Raw genomic sequence first — 15,382 nt, 5'->3', positions numbered from 1 at the left:
TCTAAGAACACATCCTTCATTATAGATCCTTCTTCCGGAATGATCACTGCTTCATGTCCTGGTGTTGAACCCCTCATACCTGAAAAAAAATCTGTATTTCATGAGCAAGACATAATGTGTTAATTGTCTTTTAGGAAAACAGTCTGACTTCTAGCAAGACAGATACGAATGGTTTGTTTTTCTTACGAGAAAGCCAGAGTGGTAAAATCAGACACTTGGAAACATAACTGAAACGATGGGAAAGAGGGCTTACTTTTTTTGTGACTAATGGCCTAAATTGTGGAATTCACTCCAGTACCATGAAAACACCTCTTCCTTCTGTGTTTCCTCATACTCAGTCCATGACAGGAGGCAGGGCTAAGGACAGCAGCTGCAGAGGGATATGAGACATTGCCATGAAGAGGGGGAATCACATCCATGGAGTTTTTTTTCCTTTCAGATCTTTAGATCACAACAGGTAAATGGTAAGCACCACATGCAGAGACAGATGAGTGGGAGGCAACTATAACCCTTCCTGTTTGTGAGACACTGCCCTGAAGAGTCTGTGAAGACATGGCCCACAGTGATAAATGTCTGAGAAGAAGAAAGAGGGATTCAATTAGAAACAGTTCAGATTGCATCATAAAAGAAAATACTGTTAAGCTGAGGAGGGACCTGCTGAAAGAGAAGGCTAGATAGAAGTCTGAGATGAGATGATCCTAGGACAGGAATACCTCAGTTATAAATAATATCCATGACCATTGTGTAATTGTACCTCATTTTCATTATCCATTTTTCAATTACTTTGCTGTTAAAAGAAATAACATCATGAAATTTGCAAGCAAATGGATGGAACTAGAGAAAGTCATCCAGAGTGTGGTAACTCAGACCCTGAACGATAAGCATGGTATGTAGTCACGTATAAGTGGATATTAGCTGTAAAGTAAAAAATAACCATGCTACAATCCACAGCTCCAGAGAGGCTAGGTAACAAGGAGGAAACAATAGGGGGTGAATGGATCTCCCTGGGAAGGGGGAATGAAATAGATTTTGTGGGTGGACTGGGGGAGGGTGGGGTGGGAACAGGAGGGAACAAGTCAGGGAGTGCAGAAAGAGAGGACTGTGAGAGATGCATGGAAGTGAGGGGTAGGTATATTGGGAATGTGGCAGAAACCTAGTGCTAGGGGAACTCCCAGGAATCTACAGGAGTGAAAACTCCTGGTAATGAGGGATAGAGTCTGAACTGGCCATCTTCTGTAACTAGGCAAGGCTTCCAGTGGAGGGACTGGGACACCAACATGTAGATGTAACCAACCATCTTATTAAAATAAGAAACACAGAACCAATGCAAAGAAGAAAGCCAAGAGATCAGAGCTAAGAGCCTTACCCGCCTGCTGCAGCTAGCCTCTTCAGCCAAGAGACCTCTCCGAAAGAGATCTACTTCCTGTCTGTTTGTCTTTATATAGACTTTCTGTTCTGTCTTCTCATTGGTTGTAAAACCAACCACATGACTGCCTCGTCACTGTCTGTTGGCTGTATCCTTGAATACACAGAGATCTACCTAGCTCTGCCTACCAAGTGCTGGGATTAAAGGCGTGCACCACCACAGCCCAGCTTTTGCTATGACTCTAATAGCTCTGACCCCCGGGCAACTTTATTTATTAACATACAATTAAAATCACATTTCAGTACAAATAAAATACCACCATACCAACACAGCCACAAAATCTTTCCACCTACAATTTGTCCTACCTGCAAGATGGGCTGAAGTAAAGGTGGCACAGAACATGTGGGAGTGTGAAACGAATGACTAGTCCAGCCTGAGACCCATACCATAAAAGGGAGCCCATGTTTGACACTGTCTGGAGGGCCAGGAACAAGGGTCTGAATAGCCAAAAAACTAGAATAGAGTCAAACAGTTCCTGGGGATGGGGGAGTCAATGAAATGATTCCTTATGATACTCTGATATACTTGTAGAGGATAGCATAATTATTACGAGAGAAACTTCATTCAGCAACTGATGGGAGCAGATGCAGAGACCCACAATCAAGCATTAGACGGAGCTTGGGGAATCCTGCAGAAGAGGGGAAGGATTGTAGGAGCCAGAGGGGTCAAGGACACCACAAGAAAATGGCCAACAGAATCAATTAACCAGGGCTCATAGAGGCACACAGAGATTGAACCAACAATCCGGGAGCCTGTATGAGTCTGCTGACCTACGTCCTCTGCATACATGTTATGGTTATGCATTTGGATGTTCTTGTGGGACACCTAACAGTGGGATCAAGGGCTGTCTGTCACTGTTTTGCCTGCTTTTGGGACTCTTTCCCTCCTACTGGGTTGCCTTGTATGAGCCTTAATATGAGGGGATGTGCCTAGTCTCATTGCTACATATGTCATGTTTGGTTGATAACCCTGGGAGGCCTGTCCTTTTCTGGGAGGGGTCTGGGAGGAGAAGAGGGAAGGGAAACTGCACTTGGGATGTAATATATGAGAGAAGAATGATTAAAAAATGGAAAAAAAATCCATGACTTTATAATTAAATATGTGTGAAAATGAGGATGGTTGAGTGGATCCAAACCCTAACTCCTAACAGTATTAACTTCTTTGTGACCTTTGGTTCTTTCATCTTATTATCTGTTTCCTGTTTTAAACTAACCAAATCAAGCCTTATTATAAGTACTCAGGGCTATATGAGTTGAAGATGTACTTTTCATTTCTAAAACAGTATGTTAGAGAAAACAATGTGTCCCACAGTACACATTACACTTTGGGACAGTAACAGATTTCCGCCCCCCCCCCCCAGGAGTCCAGACATATGAAGCCAGAAAATAAAGGTAAATCATTCAATAAATAAATACTGCTTCTATTCAAAGGATAACACAAAAAGACTAGATAAAAGTCTGATGAAACACTGCCTGAAGAGTTGTTCCTGAGAGGGAAAGCAGAAGCAATGGGAACTTTATTTTTAAATTATCTAACATCTACGTATCTATTTACATTTTGTCATCTGCTTTCTGACATTCTCCTTCATGTGTGTCATCTATCTTCTATCTATCATCTACCTATCATCTCTCTAACAGGAGATTAAGATTTTCAGGAGTTGGTTTAAGGGTTTTGAACTTGACAAATCCCAGTGTTTTAGCACAGGCTGACTGAGGTCATGTGGAGATGATGTCATGTCTCCACCCTCTACTCAGTCCAGAGCAGAGCTTCAGAAACCTCATTCCTTCTCACTGGCACATTCTTCAGATGTTGTTAGGTTCACTCCATTATGGAAGACAATTCACTTTACTTACAGCATACTGACTTAAGTTTTAGTTAAATCTGCCAGGCGGTGGTGGTGCACGCCTTTAATCCCAGCACTCCAGAGGCAGAGCCAGGCGGATCTCTGTGAGTTCGAGGCCAGCCTGGGCTATCAAGTGAGTTCCAGGAGAGGTGCAAAGCTACACAGAGAAACCCTGTCTCGAAAAACAAAAAAAAAGTTTTAGTTAAATCTAAAAAGGACCTCCAGAGAAGCATCTGGACTGGTGTTTGACAATTATTAGGTACCTTGGCTGAGGCAAGTTGATACATAAATCAACCCTCATTTCACAAAGCAGTGGGAAACTGCACACTGAAAGGAACTAAATGATCAACTTTCCATGCTGTCCTTGCCTTCTTGGTTGTACACTTAGCCTTCAATGGCCAAGGCAGATCTCTAGCATCACTATTAGACCTTAATACTTATGAATATCTCAATCCTTATCATTACATAGGATAAGGTACCAATTCCTCAAGAATGTTAATATACATAACACATCAAAACGTAGTTAGTCACATGGCATGAGCTATTAACAGGCTCTGGTGTCAAAAATGAAGAACATATTAGGGCTTTATCTAGGTGAGGGGAGCAGAAGCCAGATGTTTCCATAAAAATAATTAGACAGTTTCCTAACTAACTTCAAGGAATCACAACACAATATTTTTTTATAAAGAATCCTTGGTGGTGGGTTGATAAAGGTGAAGGCCATTCTTCCTATAATGTCCTAGTACACAAGAGAAGGAATGTTACTGAAAGTCTCAAATGAGTGATAGAGAGCATAACAGAATAATGTATATTCATATTAGGAAAAGAAATAACAAAAGTAAAACCTGTGTTGATTTAAACAAACTCTGAATGGAAACCACAACTAACCACATATTAACATTCCATTTTTCAAATATCCAAATCTCACCTTGTACTGCACAAAGATAAGGGCATGACTATACATAGCAAATTAAATGGTCTTGCTGGTTGTTCAAAAAGAAATCGAGTGCTTTTGTTTCAAACATGAATTCAGTGGTGGTCTGCTATCACTAGGATTTGTGAGCTTAAGTAAGCTACTTGCACTGTGGAGTTCTGTTTATTTTCACTGGTCATTATATAAATTGGTTTTCAGAGTTTCCTTAAGGATTAAACATGATTACACACATAAGAGATTCAGAGCTAGTGAAACACAAGACAGTAGTTCCTTGCCTTAGATGCTGTGAGACTGCTGCTATACTTCACATTTTGTGTCCCTCACTTGCCTCATTTGCTTCTCATTGCTGTGATGAAACACTGAGCAAAAGCAACTTTGGGAGGAAAGGGTGTATTTTATCTTAGAGCTTAGTCTGTCATCTAGGAAAGCCAAGAACTCAAGAGAAGAGGCAAACACCACTGGGGAATGTTGTTTACTGGCTTGCTTTTCCTCTCATACTGAGCCAAGTATCTCATACAACCCAGGAACATCTGCCTAGTGGGGTTGGCCTCTCACATCTATCATCAGTCAAGACCATGGCCTACAAACATGCCCATAGGCCAGTATCACATGGTACTGCACAAAGATACTGGCACGGCTGTGCGCAGCAAATTAAACCAGTCTTGTTGGTTGTTCAAATGGCCCACAGACATGCCCAAAGTTACGCAGACACACTGAAGACAAAGTCTCTCTCTCTCTCTCTCTCTCTCTCTCTCTCTCTCTCTCTCTCTCTCTCCTTATCTCTGTCTGTCTCTGTCTCTCTCACACACAGACATACACACACACACCATTCTTAGTATACTATTACCAATTCTCTTGTCTTTATTGGGAAATCCTATGCTAATGACTTATTGTTAATTAAAGTGGTCTTATAAAATCCAAAAAAGCAAAGTACACCTGAAATGTGGAATTGCTTTGCTTAGGAATAAGTAGGCCCATTGAAAAAATACAGAGGAGGATGTTGAAAATGCCAGACTAACAAGGGAAGAGAGATGGTCAGTGCACCTGACCTGTGCCCTGTTCACTTTGTGGCTGTTCCCTTTCTCTAGTCATGGGTTTAAGATATGTGTGTCACTATGAGTGGTTATTAGAGAACATTGTGTTCTCTGAAGCTGAGCAGAAATAGATCTTCACTTCTTTCTGGAAAGCAGAGCTCAAATTTTGATAAATGTTACTAGAACACTATGTAAGAATGAAGAGACGAAGAGAGGGTGAGAAACTGAATATCCAACTCTGAGCTTTCTCAGCTGATACCTTAAAACCTTAGGGATGGATGAATCCATTAAGCCTTTTTCCTTCCAAAACTGCAGTAAGTAACTCAGGAACTTCAGCTATTTGTAGAAGATTAAACTAATTTCAGGGTTAAGACTCAAAAGCTGTGTCTCCCATTTCTACGTATAGGAATCATTTCATTAAGTGTTCATAATAAAATCATAGTTTAGAAAAACAAAAAATATATTGCTTTAAGGTCAAAACTGTTACAGGAATAAAAATGAAGCATATTTTATATATAAGTATTATTTTGTAGTTTTTATTTTTAAATTATTGCCTCTGAAAAGTCATTAATATTGAGAACTAGTCCTTATTTAATCTTTTGAGAAATATTGCCCATCCTGACAAGGAAAGATTAAATTAGAAGCTTCTCCATTAAAAGAGTTTTCATTAAGTATCTTTTATTATAATGTGTAATGCTATATTTGTGAAATGCTTAAATATACAGAATAATGAACTAAACACACACAGAGTACAAATTTTGTGTGTGTGTGAATATTGTATAAAGTAACAAATGAAGAATATAAGGTGTACAACACTGGTATGTATTGTAATAATTAAACATTGAAAACCACTGTTGTGGACTGCTTCCGTCTTCATTAGAAGCAGCGACCTTGAAGAGCCAACCTGATGGCATTCCCTCATGGAAGGAAGAGGTGGTTAGGGACATTAAGCCCTCCACTGAGATTTTAGCCTCTCCCTACCATGTTTCCTGCCACTTGTACGTAATTCTTCCTCAGCTGCACGAGGTCATAATGATTTGGGATCTGTCAGTTTATATGTACTGTGGAAGATGACTGGAGGGGGAGTACTGTCCATAAATCTATCAGGAAGTTGACATCCATGCTGGGGCAAGACTTTGCAGTGGTGCAGCTGTTTGGAGTCACAAACTTTGGTGAGTACCCCCTCAATGATGCAGTGGAAGGAAACCCAATAAACTCATTGTTAGACCTTGTAAGCCTTGGGTGGAATCATTCCTTGGGTCCTATCATTGGAAGACAGCTCTTGCCATCGTCAGTAAATATCTATTCCTTGTCCCAGGAAAAGTTTATATAACCACAACTCTTGACTTTATAAAGTAAGTACTGTTCTTCAGGTGTGCTCCTGATATTATCCACCATTGTTTCCCCTTCAAGAAGGAATTGCTGCTCTGAATTAACTGATTGAAATAGAAGAATGTGGTACAGGAGCATCAGCAAGACTAAGAGGATGCATGTTCCTGGAGACAGGCAATGCTCAGTTCCAGGTAGAAGACATATTAAAGGTGCTTTCCAAATTTAGAAGTGTAATATTTAGTTTCAGATAGTTTGGGTCAATGCTTTTATTTCTTTCACATTTTAGAATAATTTTACTTTGAAACAAGCACACTGTGTGTTCATAAAAGGTGATGGTAAGAACTGAGACAATATAAAAATTCATTCATCCAAGAAAGCTTTTTGTTTTTACTGAAAAACAATGGAAATTTGAAACACAAATATGGACTAATATGCATTTAAAATCCCCCTTTTCTCTCTTTGTTTACATGATATTCCATTAACTAAATCCCATTTCTACTAACACTTCACAGTGACACACTCAATATCCTCATTGCCTTTGGGAGCCATATACTATTACAAAGATGCAAATAAGCAACTAAGAAAGACAGCTATTGATTGACTTTGTCAAAAATTGAGTAGATGTTGGTCTATTGAGGTTTCACTGGAATTTGAAGTCTTTAACCTCAGTTTTTCTAAAAAATGAAGATATTCTAGAGTTTGATTGACAGCTTTGAAACATAAACATTAGGCAATTGCTAAGCTTGCATCCCTTTAAGATATCTTCTTGGAAGGCTGTCACCTTGAGTTGACTAGCTTGAACTGTTCGGGAGGCACCCAGGCAGTGGGACCAGGACCTGTCCTTAGTGCATGAGTTGGCTGTTTGGAACCTGGGGCTTACACAGGGACACTTTGCTCAGCCTGGGAGGAGGGGACTGGACCTGCCTGGACTGAATCTACCAGGTTGAACTCAGTCCCCAGGGGAGTCTTTGCCCTGGAGGAGATGGGAATGGGGGGGTGGGCTGGGAAGAGGTGGGGGAGGAAAGGGGAATCCGTGGCTGATATGTAAAAGTAAATTAAATTATAAAATAAAAAAAATATATTAACAAATAAAAGATATCTTCTTGGATATAAATATGTGCTTTATAAACAAGGGAGCATAGTGATGAGGGTAGAAGGCACCTTCTGCAATGGGAACTTGTTTGGAGGTAAATCTTAGATACTCTTTCTTTTTCTTTTTTTTTCCCCCAGGGGAGTCTTTGCCCTGGAGGAGATGGGAATGGGGGGGGTGAGCTGGGCGGAAGATGGGGGGGGCGTGCAGGAGGGGGGAGAACAAGGGAATCCATGGCTGATATGTAAAATTAAATTAAATTATTAAAAAAACTACAAATGGAAAAAAAACTTTAAAAAAATCTTACTCTTTTCTTAATGTGAGTAACCCAGTTTAGACTTCAAAACTGAAGATCAGCAACTTATTTAAGAAGGAAAATTAACTGACCCTCTTTTCTTACTTTATGTAATGATGTTAAAACTTCCTTATATAATACCATATATGTATATATAATCATAGTCTCCTTATTTATTACTACATACAGTATACAAGGCAAACACATTCAGGTTAGCCCCACCATGCCTTATGTGTCCTTACAGTTCCACTTATAACAACTATAATTTCCCTAGATCTTTCCATTTTACTGAATTATGAGTTCATCTCAAACATGTAACACTCTTATTACTCCTAGATTTTTGTGTCCAACACAAAAGATGTGGCAGAAAGAAGAAGCAGACTGAACTGCTTATAAGAGGAATTATACTGACTGGTCCTTCTACTAAGAGGTCAGTAAATGGTTGGGGCACAATAAATAAATAAATAAATAAATTAAATAAATAAATAAATAAATAAATAAATAAACAATCAAGCCAGGCGATTGAGAAGAGCAATTCTATGACATACACCCAGTCTAATGAAGTCAGGCAGTGCAAGGCTCACATATAAAGCCTGCTACAAGTCAGTTCAGTGCAGGGAGGGTGTTCTATTAGACAGTGTGTGTGTGTGTGTGTGTGTGTGTGTGTGTGTGTGTGTGTGTTTGTGTGTGTGTGTGTGTTTGAGGCTCCACAGGCCAGAAGAATCTCTAAAGAGGATCACAGTTCTGAAATGGTCCTAAAGAGATCCCTGCTCAAAATTATTTCTTCAAGTAATACATGTCACTTTTTAAGAGATAAAATTTGAAGTAGCTAACTACTACTAGAATGACCACCACCAAACACTTTTACAATGCCATGTTACCATCATCAAAATAATAAGGTTCTAACATTCACAGAGCATTACAATACTACCACACCATTGTTTTTACCCCATAGCACTAATTCACAAGTAGTCATCACTATTGCAATGTTATACAGAAATAAATACAACTGGTGTATTTACTTTCTGTAACTGAATTCATATCACCCAACTTTTATCTCAGAGTCACATGCCCTGTGTCAAATTCATGAATGCTTTCTCATTTATATCCAGCCAGTCTCCCATGCTCCCTTGCTTTCCCAACTTCTATATATGCTCTGCTTTGGCCATTATCATCTTATATTTGTAATGTTATCATTTTCTGAAAATCTTAATTTGAATTGCTCATTATAGATTTTTCACTCTAGAATGCAGGATGCAAATTCTTTGAGGACAGAGGGGTTGTTTGCTAAATGTACTACTGCCCAGCCAGAGAACAAAGCACTGTGATAGACAAGAGGTCCCAGTGAATGAACACCAAACAGACTAGACCCCCAAAGAAAGTCCCCTCGCAACATAATAATTAAACAATTAAACGTACTGAATAAAGAAAGAATATTAAGAGCAGCAAAGGATAAAGGTCAAGTGACATATAAAGACAAACCTATCAGAATAACACCCGATTTCTCAATGGAGACTTTGAAAGGACCTGGACAGATGTAATGCAGACACTAAGAGACCATGGATGTCAGCCTAGACTAATATACCCAGCAAAACTTTCAATCATCATAGATGGAGTGAAGAAGACATTCCGTGACAAAGCCAGTTTTAAACAATATTTATCCACAAACCCAGCCCTATAGAAAGCACTAGAAGGAAAATTCCAACCTAAGGAAGTCAGATACACCCTCAAAAACACAGGCAATAGATAAAGCCACAGCAGTAAACCCCAACGAAGAGAAGTACACACACATCACCACCAAAAAATAACAGGAATGAACAATCACTGGACATTAATATCCCTCAGTATCAATGGACTTAATTCACCTATAAAAAGACATAGGCTTACAGAATAGATACGAAAGCAGGACCCATCTTTCTGCTGCATACAAGAAACACATCTCAAATTCAAAGATAGACACTACCTAAAATTAAAAGGCTGGGAAAATACTTTCCAATCAAATGGTCTTAAGAAACAAGCGGGTGTAGCCATCCTGATATCCAGCAAAATAGACTTCAAACTAAAATCAATCAAAAGAGATCAAGAAGGGCATTACATACTCATCACAGGAAAGATCTACCAAGATGAAGTCTCAATTCTGAACATTTATGCCCCAAACACAAGAGCACCCATATATGTAAAAGAAACATTACTAAAGCTTAAATCACATATAAAACCCCACACATTAATAATGGGAGACCTCAACACCCCACTTTCACCACTGGACAGATCTCCCAAATTGAAACTTAACAGAGAAACAAAGGACTTAACTGATGTCATGACTCAAATGGACTTAATCGACATCTATAGAACATTCCATCCTAACAAAAAAGAATATACCTTCTTCTCAGCACCCCATGGAACCTTCTCTAAAATCGACCACATACTTGGCCACAAAACAAATCTAAACAGATACAAAACAATTGGAATAACCTCCTGTGTTCTATCAGACCACCATGGTCTAAAGTTGGATTTCAACAACAACAAAAACTACAGAAAACCTAAAATCTCATGGAAACTGAATAATACCCAACTGAATCACCAATGGGTTAAGGAAAAAATAAAGAAAGAAATTAAAGACTTCCTAGAGATCAACGAAAATGAAGACACCACGTATCCAAACCTATGGGACACTATGAAAGCAGTACTAAGAGGGAAATTCATAGCACTAAATGCCCACATAAATAAGCTGGAGAAATCTCACACTAGTGACTTAACAGCACACCTGAAAGTTCTAGAACAAGAAGAAGCAAAGTCTCCCAGGAAAAATAGATGCCAGGAAATTATTAAAGTGAGAGCTGAAATCAATAAAATAGAAACAAAGAGAACAATACAAAAAATTAATGAAACAAAGAGTTGGTTCTTTGAGAAAATCAACAAGATAGACAAGCCCTTATCCAAACTAACCAAAAGACAGAGAGAGAGAGCATCCAAATCAACAAAATCAGAAATGAAAAGGGGGACATAACAACAGACATTGAGGAAATCCAGAGAATCATCAGGTCATACTTCAAAAACCTCTATTCCACAAAACTGGAAAACTTAAAAGAAATGGATAATTTTCTGGATAGGTACCACATACCTAAATTAAATCAAGACCAGATAAACTATTTAAATAGTCCAATAACTCCTAACGAAATAGAAACAGTCATTAAAAGTCTCCCAACCAAAAAAAGCCCAGGACCAGATGGTTTCAGTGCAGAATTCTACCAGATCTTCAAAAAAGAGTTAATACCAATACTCTCTAAATTGTTCCACACAATAGAAACAGAAGGAACATTACCAAACTCCTTCTATGAGGCTACTATTACCCTGATTCCTAAACCCAACAAGGATACAACAAAGAAAGAGAACTACAGACCGATCTCCCTCATGAACATTGATGCAAAAATACTCAATCAAATACTGGCAAACAGACTCCAAGAACACATTAAAACAATTATCCACCATGATCAAATAGGATTCATTCCAGGGATGCAAGGATGGTTCAACATACGAAAATCTGTCAATGTAATACACCATATGAACAAACTCAAAGAAAAAAACCACATGATCATCTCACTAGATGCTGAAAAGGCATTTGACAAAATCCAACACCCCTTCATGATAAAGGTCTTGGAGTGATCAGGAATACAGGGAACATACCTAAACATAATAAAGGCAATTTACAGCAAGCCAACAACCAACATGATTTTAAATGGAGAGAAACTCAAAGCGATTCCACTAAAATCAGGAACGAGGCAAGGCTGTCCGCTCTCCCATACTTATTCAATATAGTACTTGAAGTTCTAGCCAGAGCAATAAGACAACATAAGGAGATTAAGGGGATACAAATTGGAAAGGAAGAAGTCAAGCTTTCCCTATTTGCAGATGACATGATAGTATACTTGAGCAACCCCAAAGATTCCACCAAGGAACTGATACAGCTTATAAACACCTTCAGCAACATAGCAGGATACAAGATCAACTCCAAAAAATCAGTAGCCCTCCTATATACAATGGACAAAGAAGCGGAGAAGGAAATCAGAGATACATCACCCTTTACTATAGCCACAAATGGCATAAAATACCTTGGGGTAACACTAACCAAGCAAGTGAAGGACCTATATGACAAGAACTTTAAGTCCCTGAAAAAAGAAATTGAAGAAGATGTCAGAAAATGGAAAGATCTCCCATGCTCATGGATAGGCTGGACTAACATAGTAAAAATGGCAATCTTACCAAAAGCAATCTACAGATTCAATGCAATCCCCATCAAAATACCAACACAATTCTTCACAGACCTGGAAAGAATAATACTTAACTTCATATGGAAAAACAAAAAACCCAGGATAGCCAAAAAATCCTGTACAATAACACAATCTCTGGAGGCATCACGATCCCTGACTTCAAGCTCTACTATAGAGCTACAGTAATAAAAACAGCTTGGTACTGGCATAAAAACCAACATGTCGACCAATGGAATCGAATTGAAGACCCTGACATTAATCCGCACACCTATGAACAAATAATTTTTGACAAAGAAGCCAAAAGTGCACAATGGAAAAAAGAAAGCATCTTCAACAAATGGTGCTGGCAAAACTGGATATCAACATGTAGAAGGCTGCAAATAGATCCATATCTATCACCATGCACAAAACTTAAGTCCAAGTGGATCAAGGACCTCAACATAAATCCAGCTACTCTGAACCTGCTAGAAGAGAAAGTAGGAAGCAGTCTTGAATGCATTGGCATAGGAGACCGCTTCCTAAATAGAACACCAGTAGCACAGACACTGAGAGAAACAATCAATCAATGGCACCTCTTGAAACTGAGAAGCTTTTGTAGAGCAAAGGATACAGTCAACAAAGCAAAGAGACAGCCTACAGAATGGGAAAAGATCTCCACCAACCCCACATCTGACAGAGGACTGATATCCAGAATATATAAGGAACTCAAGAAATTAGACATCAAAATGCCCAACAGTCCAATTAAGAAGTGGGCTATAGAACTAAACAGAGAATTCTCAACAGGGAAACTCAAATGGCTGGAAGACATTTAAGGAATTGTTCAACACCCCTAATCATCAGGGAAATGCAAATCAAAACAACTCTGAGATACCATCTTAAGCCTGTCAGAATGGCTAAGATCAAAAACACTGAAGACACCTTATGCTGGAGAGTATGTGGAGCTAGGGGAACTCTCCTCCACTGCTGGTGGGAATGCAAGCTTGTACAACCACTTTGGAAATCAATATGGCGCTTTCTTAGAAAATTGGGAATACATCTCCCCCCAGATCCAGCTATACCACTCTTGGGCATATACCCAAGGAATGCTCAACCACACCACAAGAGCACTTGTTCAGCTATGTTCATATCAGCATTGTTTGTAATAGCCAGAACACGGAAACAACCTAGATGCCCTTCAACTGAAGAATGGATAAACAAAATGTGGTACATATACATAATGGAATACTACTCAGCAGGGAAAAACAATGACATCATGAGGTTTGCAGACAAATGGATGGATCTAGAAAAAATCATCCTGAGTGAGGTAACTCAGACTCAGAAAGACAAACATGGTATGTACTCACTCATAGCAGGATACTAGATGTGGAACAAGGATGACTGGACTGCTACTCACATCACCAGGGAGGCTACCTGGAAAACAGGACCCCAAGAAAGACACAGGGATCGCCCAATGACAGAGAAATGGAATGAGATCCACATGAATAGCCTGGACATGAGTGGGGGTAGTGAAGGGCGAGGGTCGAGGGAAAGAGAGCTTGGGGGAGCAGGAGATCCCAGCTGGATCAACAACAGAGAGGGAGAACAAGGAATAGGAGACCATGGTAAATGAAGACCACATGAGAATAGGAAGAAGCAAATTGCTAGAGAGGCCCACAGAAATCCACAAAGATACCCCACAACAGACTGCTGGCAATGGTCGAGAGACAGCCCAAACTGACCTACTCTGGTGATGGGATGGCCAAACACCCTAATTGTCGTGCTAGAAACCTCATCCAACTACTGAGGGATCTGGATGCAGAGATCCATGACTAGGCCCCAGGTGGATCTCTGGGAGTCCAATTAGCGAGAATGAGGAGGGTTTATATGAGTGAGAATTGAGACCAAGGTTGGATAAAGCACAGAGACAAATAGCCGAACATATAGAAACACATGAAATATGAACCAATGGCTGAGGGGTCACCAACTGGATCAGGCCCTCTGAGTGGGTGAGACAGTTGATTGGCCTGATCTGTTTTGGAGGCATCCAGGCAGATGCACAGACCGGGTCCTGTGCTCATTGCATGAGTCGGCTATTTGAAACCTGGGGCCTATGCAGGGTCACTTGGCTTGGCCTGGGAGGAGGGGACTGGACCTACCTGGACTGAGTCTACCAGGTTGATCTCAGTCTTTGGGGAAGTCTTTGCCCTGGAGGAGATGGGAATGGGGGGCAGGCTGGGGGGAAGGTAAGGGGGGCGGGAGGGGGGAGAACAAGGGAATCCGTGGCTGATATGTAGATCTGAATTGTAGTGCAAAATAAAAATTAAAAAAAAATATTCTAGACTGAATTATTCCTATATTTCCCATAACCACCAAAGAGCTTATAACTCAATTTTTTATTAATTCCTATAATACACAGATGCACACAAATATATATATATATATATATATATATATACACACACACTCATATATTTATATACATACATACACACACTCTTATTTCTACTTTGTCCCTCTGAATTGTCTATAAACTACATTCTCTACATTAGTAGTTGGTTCTATGATTATTGTGAATAGCAAAGTCTGCCAATGCGGAAGTCTCTCTAGAAAACAGCATAGCATTTGTTTACATCCTCCTTCTGTTTCCCTCCAATCACATGGAAAATGCTCATATTTAATACAGCATAAATGCTAGGTGTATGGTTGTTATACTGTGTTCTTCAGAGAATAAGATTTGTAGGAAAATGCCTTTACTTATTTAGACACAATTTATTTTTCTGAAAAGTTTTCATCCTCTCTTGTCTGAATTCATGGATAAAGTCAAAGATATAAAGATCTGATGTATATTCAGTCTGTCCACACTGCAAAGTTATGAGTTATTAAAAGAAATACCAGCATTCTTAAATGTAATGACTCTTAAAACAATATTGAAACTGTGGCAAATAACTGTTTTGGGCAAGGCCTTCAGTGCTTAATGCAGATAAATTAATCAAATCAGAACCAAGTCTTATAATTACAAGCTCTTGACTTAACACCCAAGGCTTATCACAGGCAGAAAACCAGGGTCAATAAAGGAGTGTGTCCGTGCCTCCTGTCCACAGACAGATAAAGATCTCACAAGCCTTTAGTACTGTTGTTGACACCAAGTTAATCCCCTTCCTCCACTCTGATCACCTTGCTC

At 39.5% G+C, this 15,382-nt stretch overlaps 1 long non-coding RNA gene across 1 annotated transcript in view; it reads right to left on the bottom strand.

The window, feature by feature from the left end:
• Positions 1-389: 389 nt before the first annotated feature.
• LOC131901496 (uncharacterized) overlaps positions 390-15,382 on the bottom strand; it is a 60,019-nt gene continuing 45,026 nt past the window's right edge. Inside the window, exon 4 of the long non-coding RNA XR_009376741.1 lies at positions 390-573. This is a non-coding gene — a long non-coding RNA (uncharacterized LOC131901496). The remainder of the gene's footprint in view (positions 574-15,382) is intronic.

This window comes from Peromyscus eremicus, unplaced genomic scaffold, assembly GCF_949786415.1.
Source record: "Peromyscus eremicus unplaced genomic scaffold, PerEre_H2_v1 PerEre#2#unplaced_91, whole genome shotgun sequence".
In the NCBI taxonomy this organism is placed as follows: domain Eukaryota; kingdom Metazoa; phylum Chordata; class Mammalia; order Rodentia; family Cricetidae; genus Peromyscus; species Peromyscus eremicus.
The sequence above is the reverse complement of the archived record's forward strand: the minus strand, read 5'-3'. Positions and strand labels throughout refer to the sequence as shown.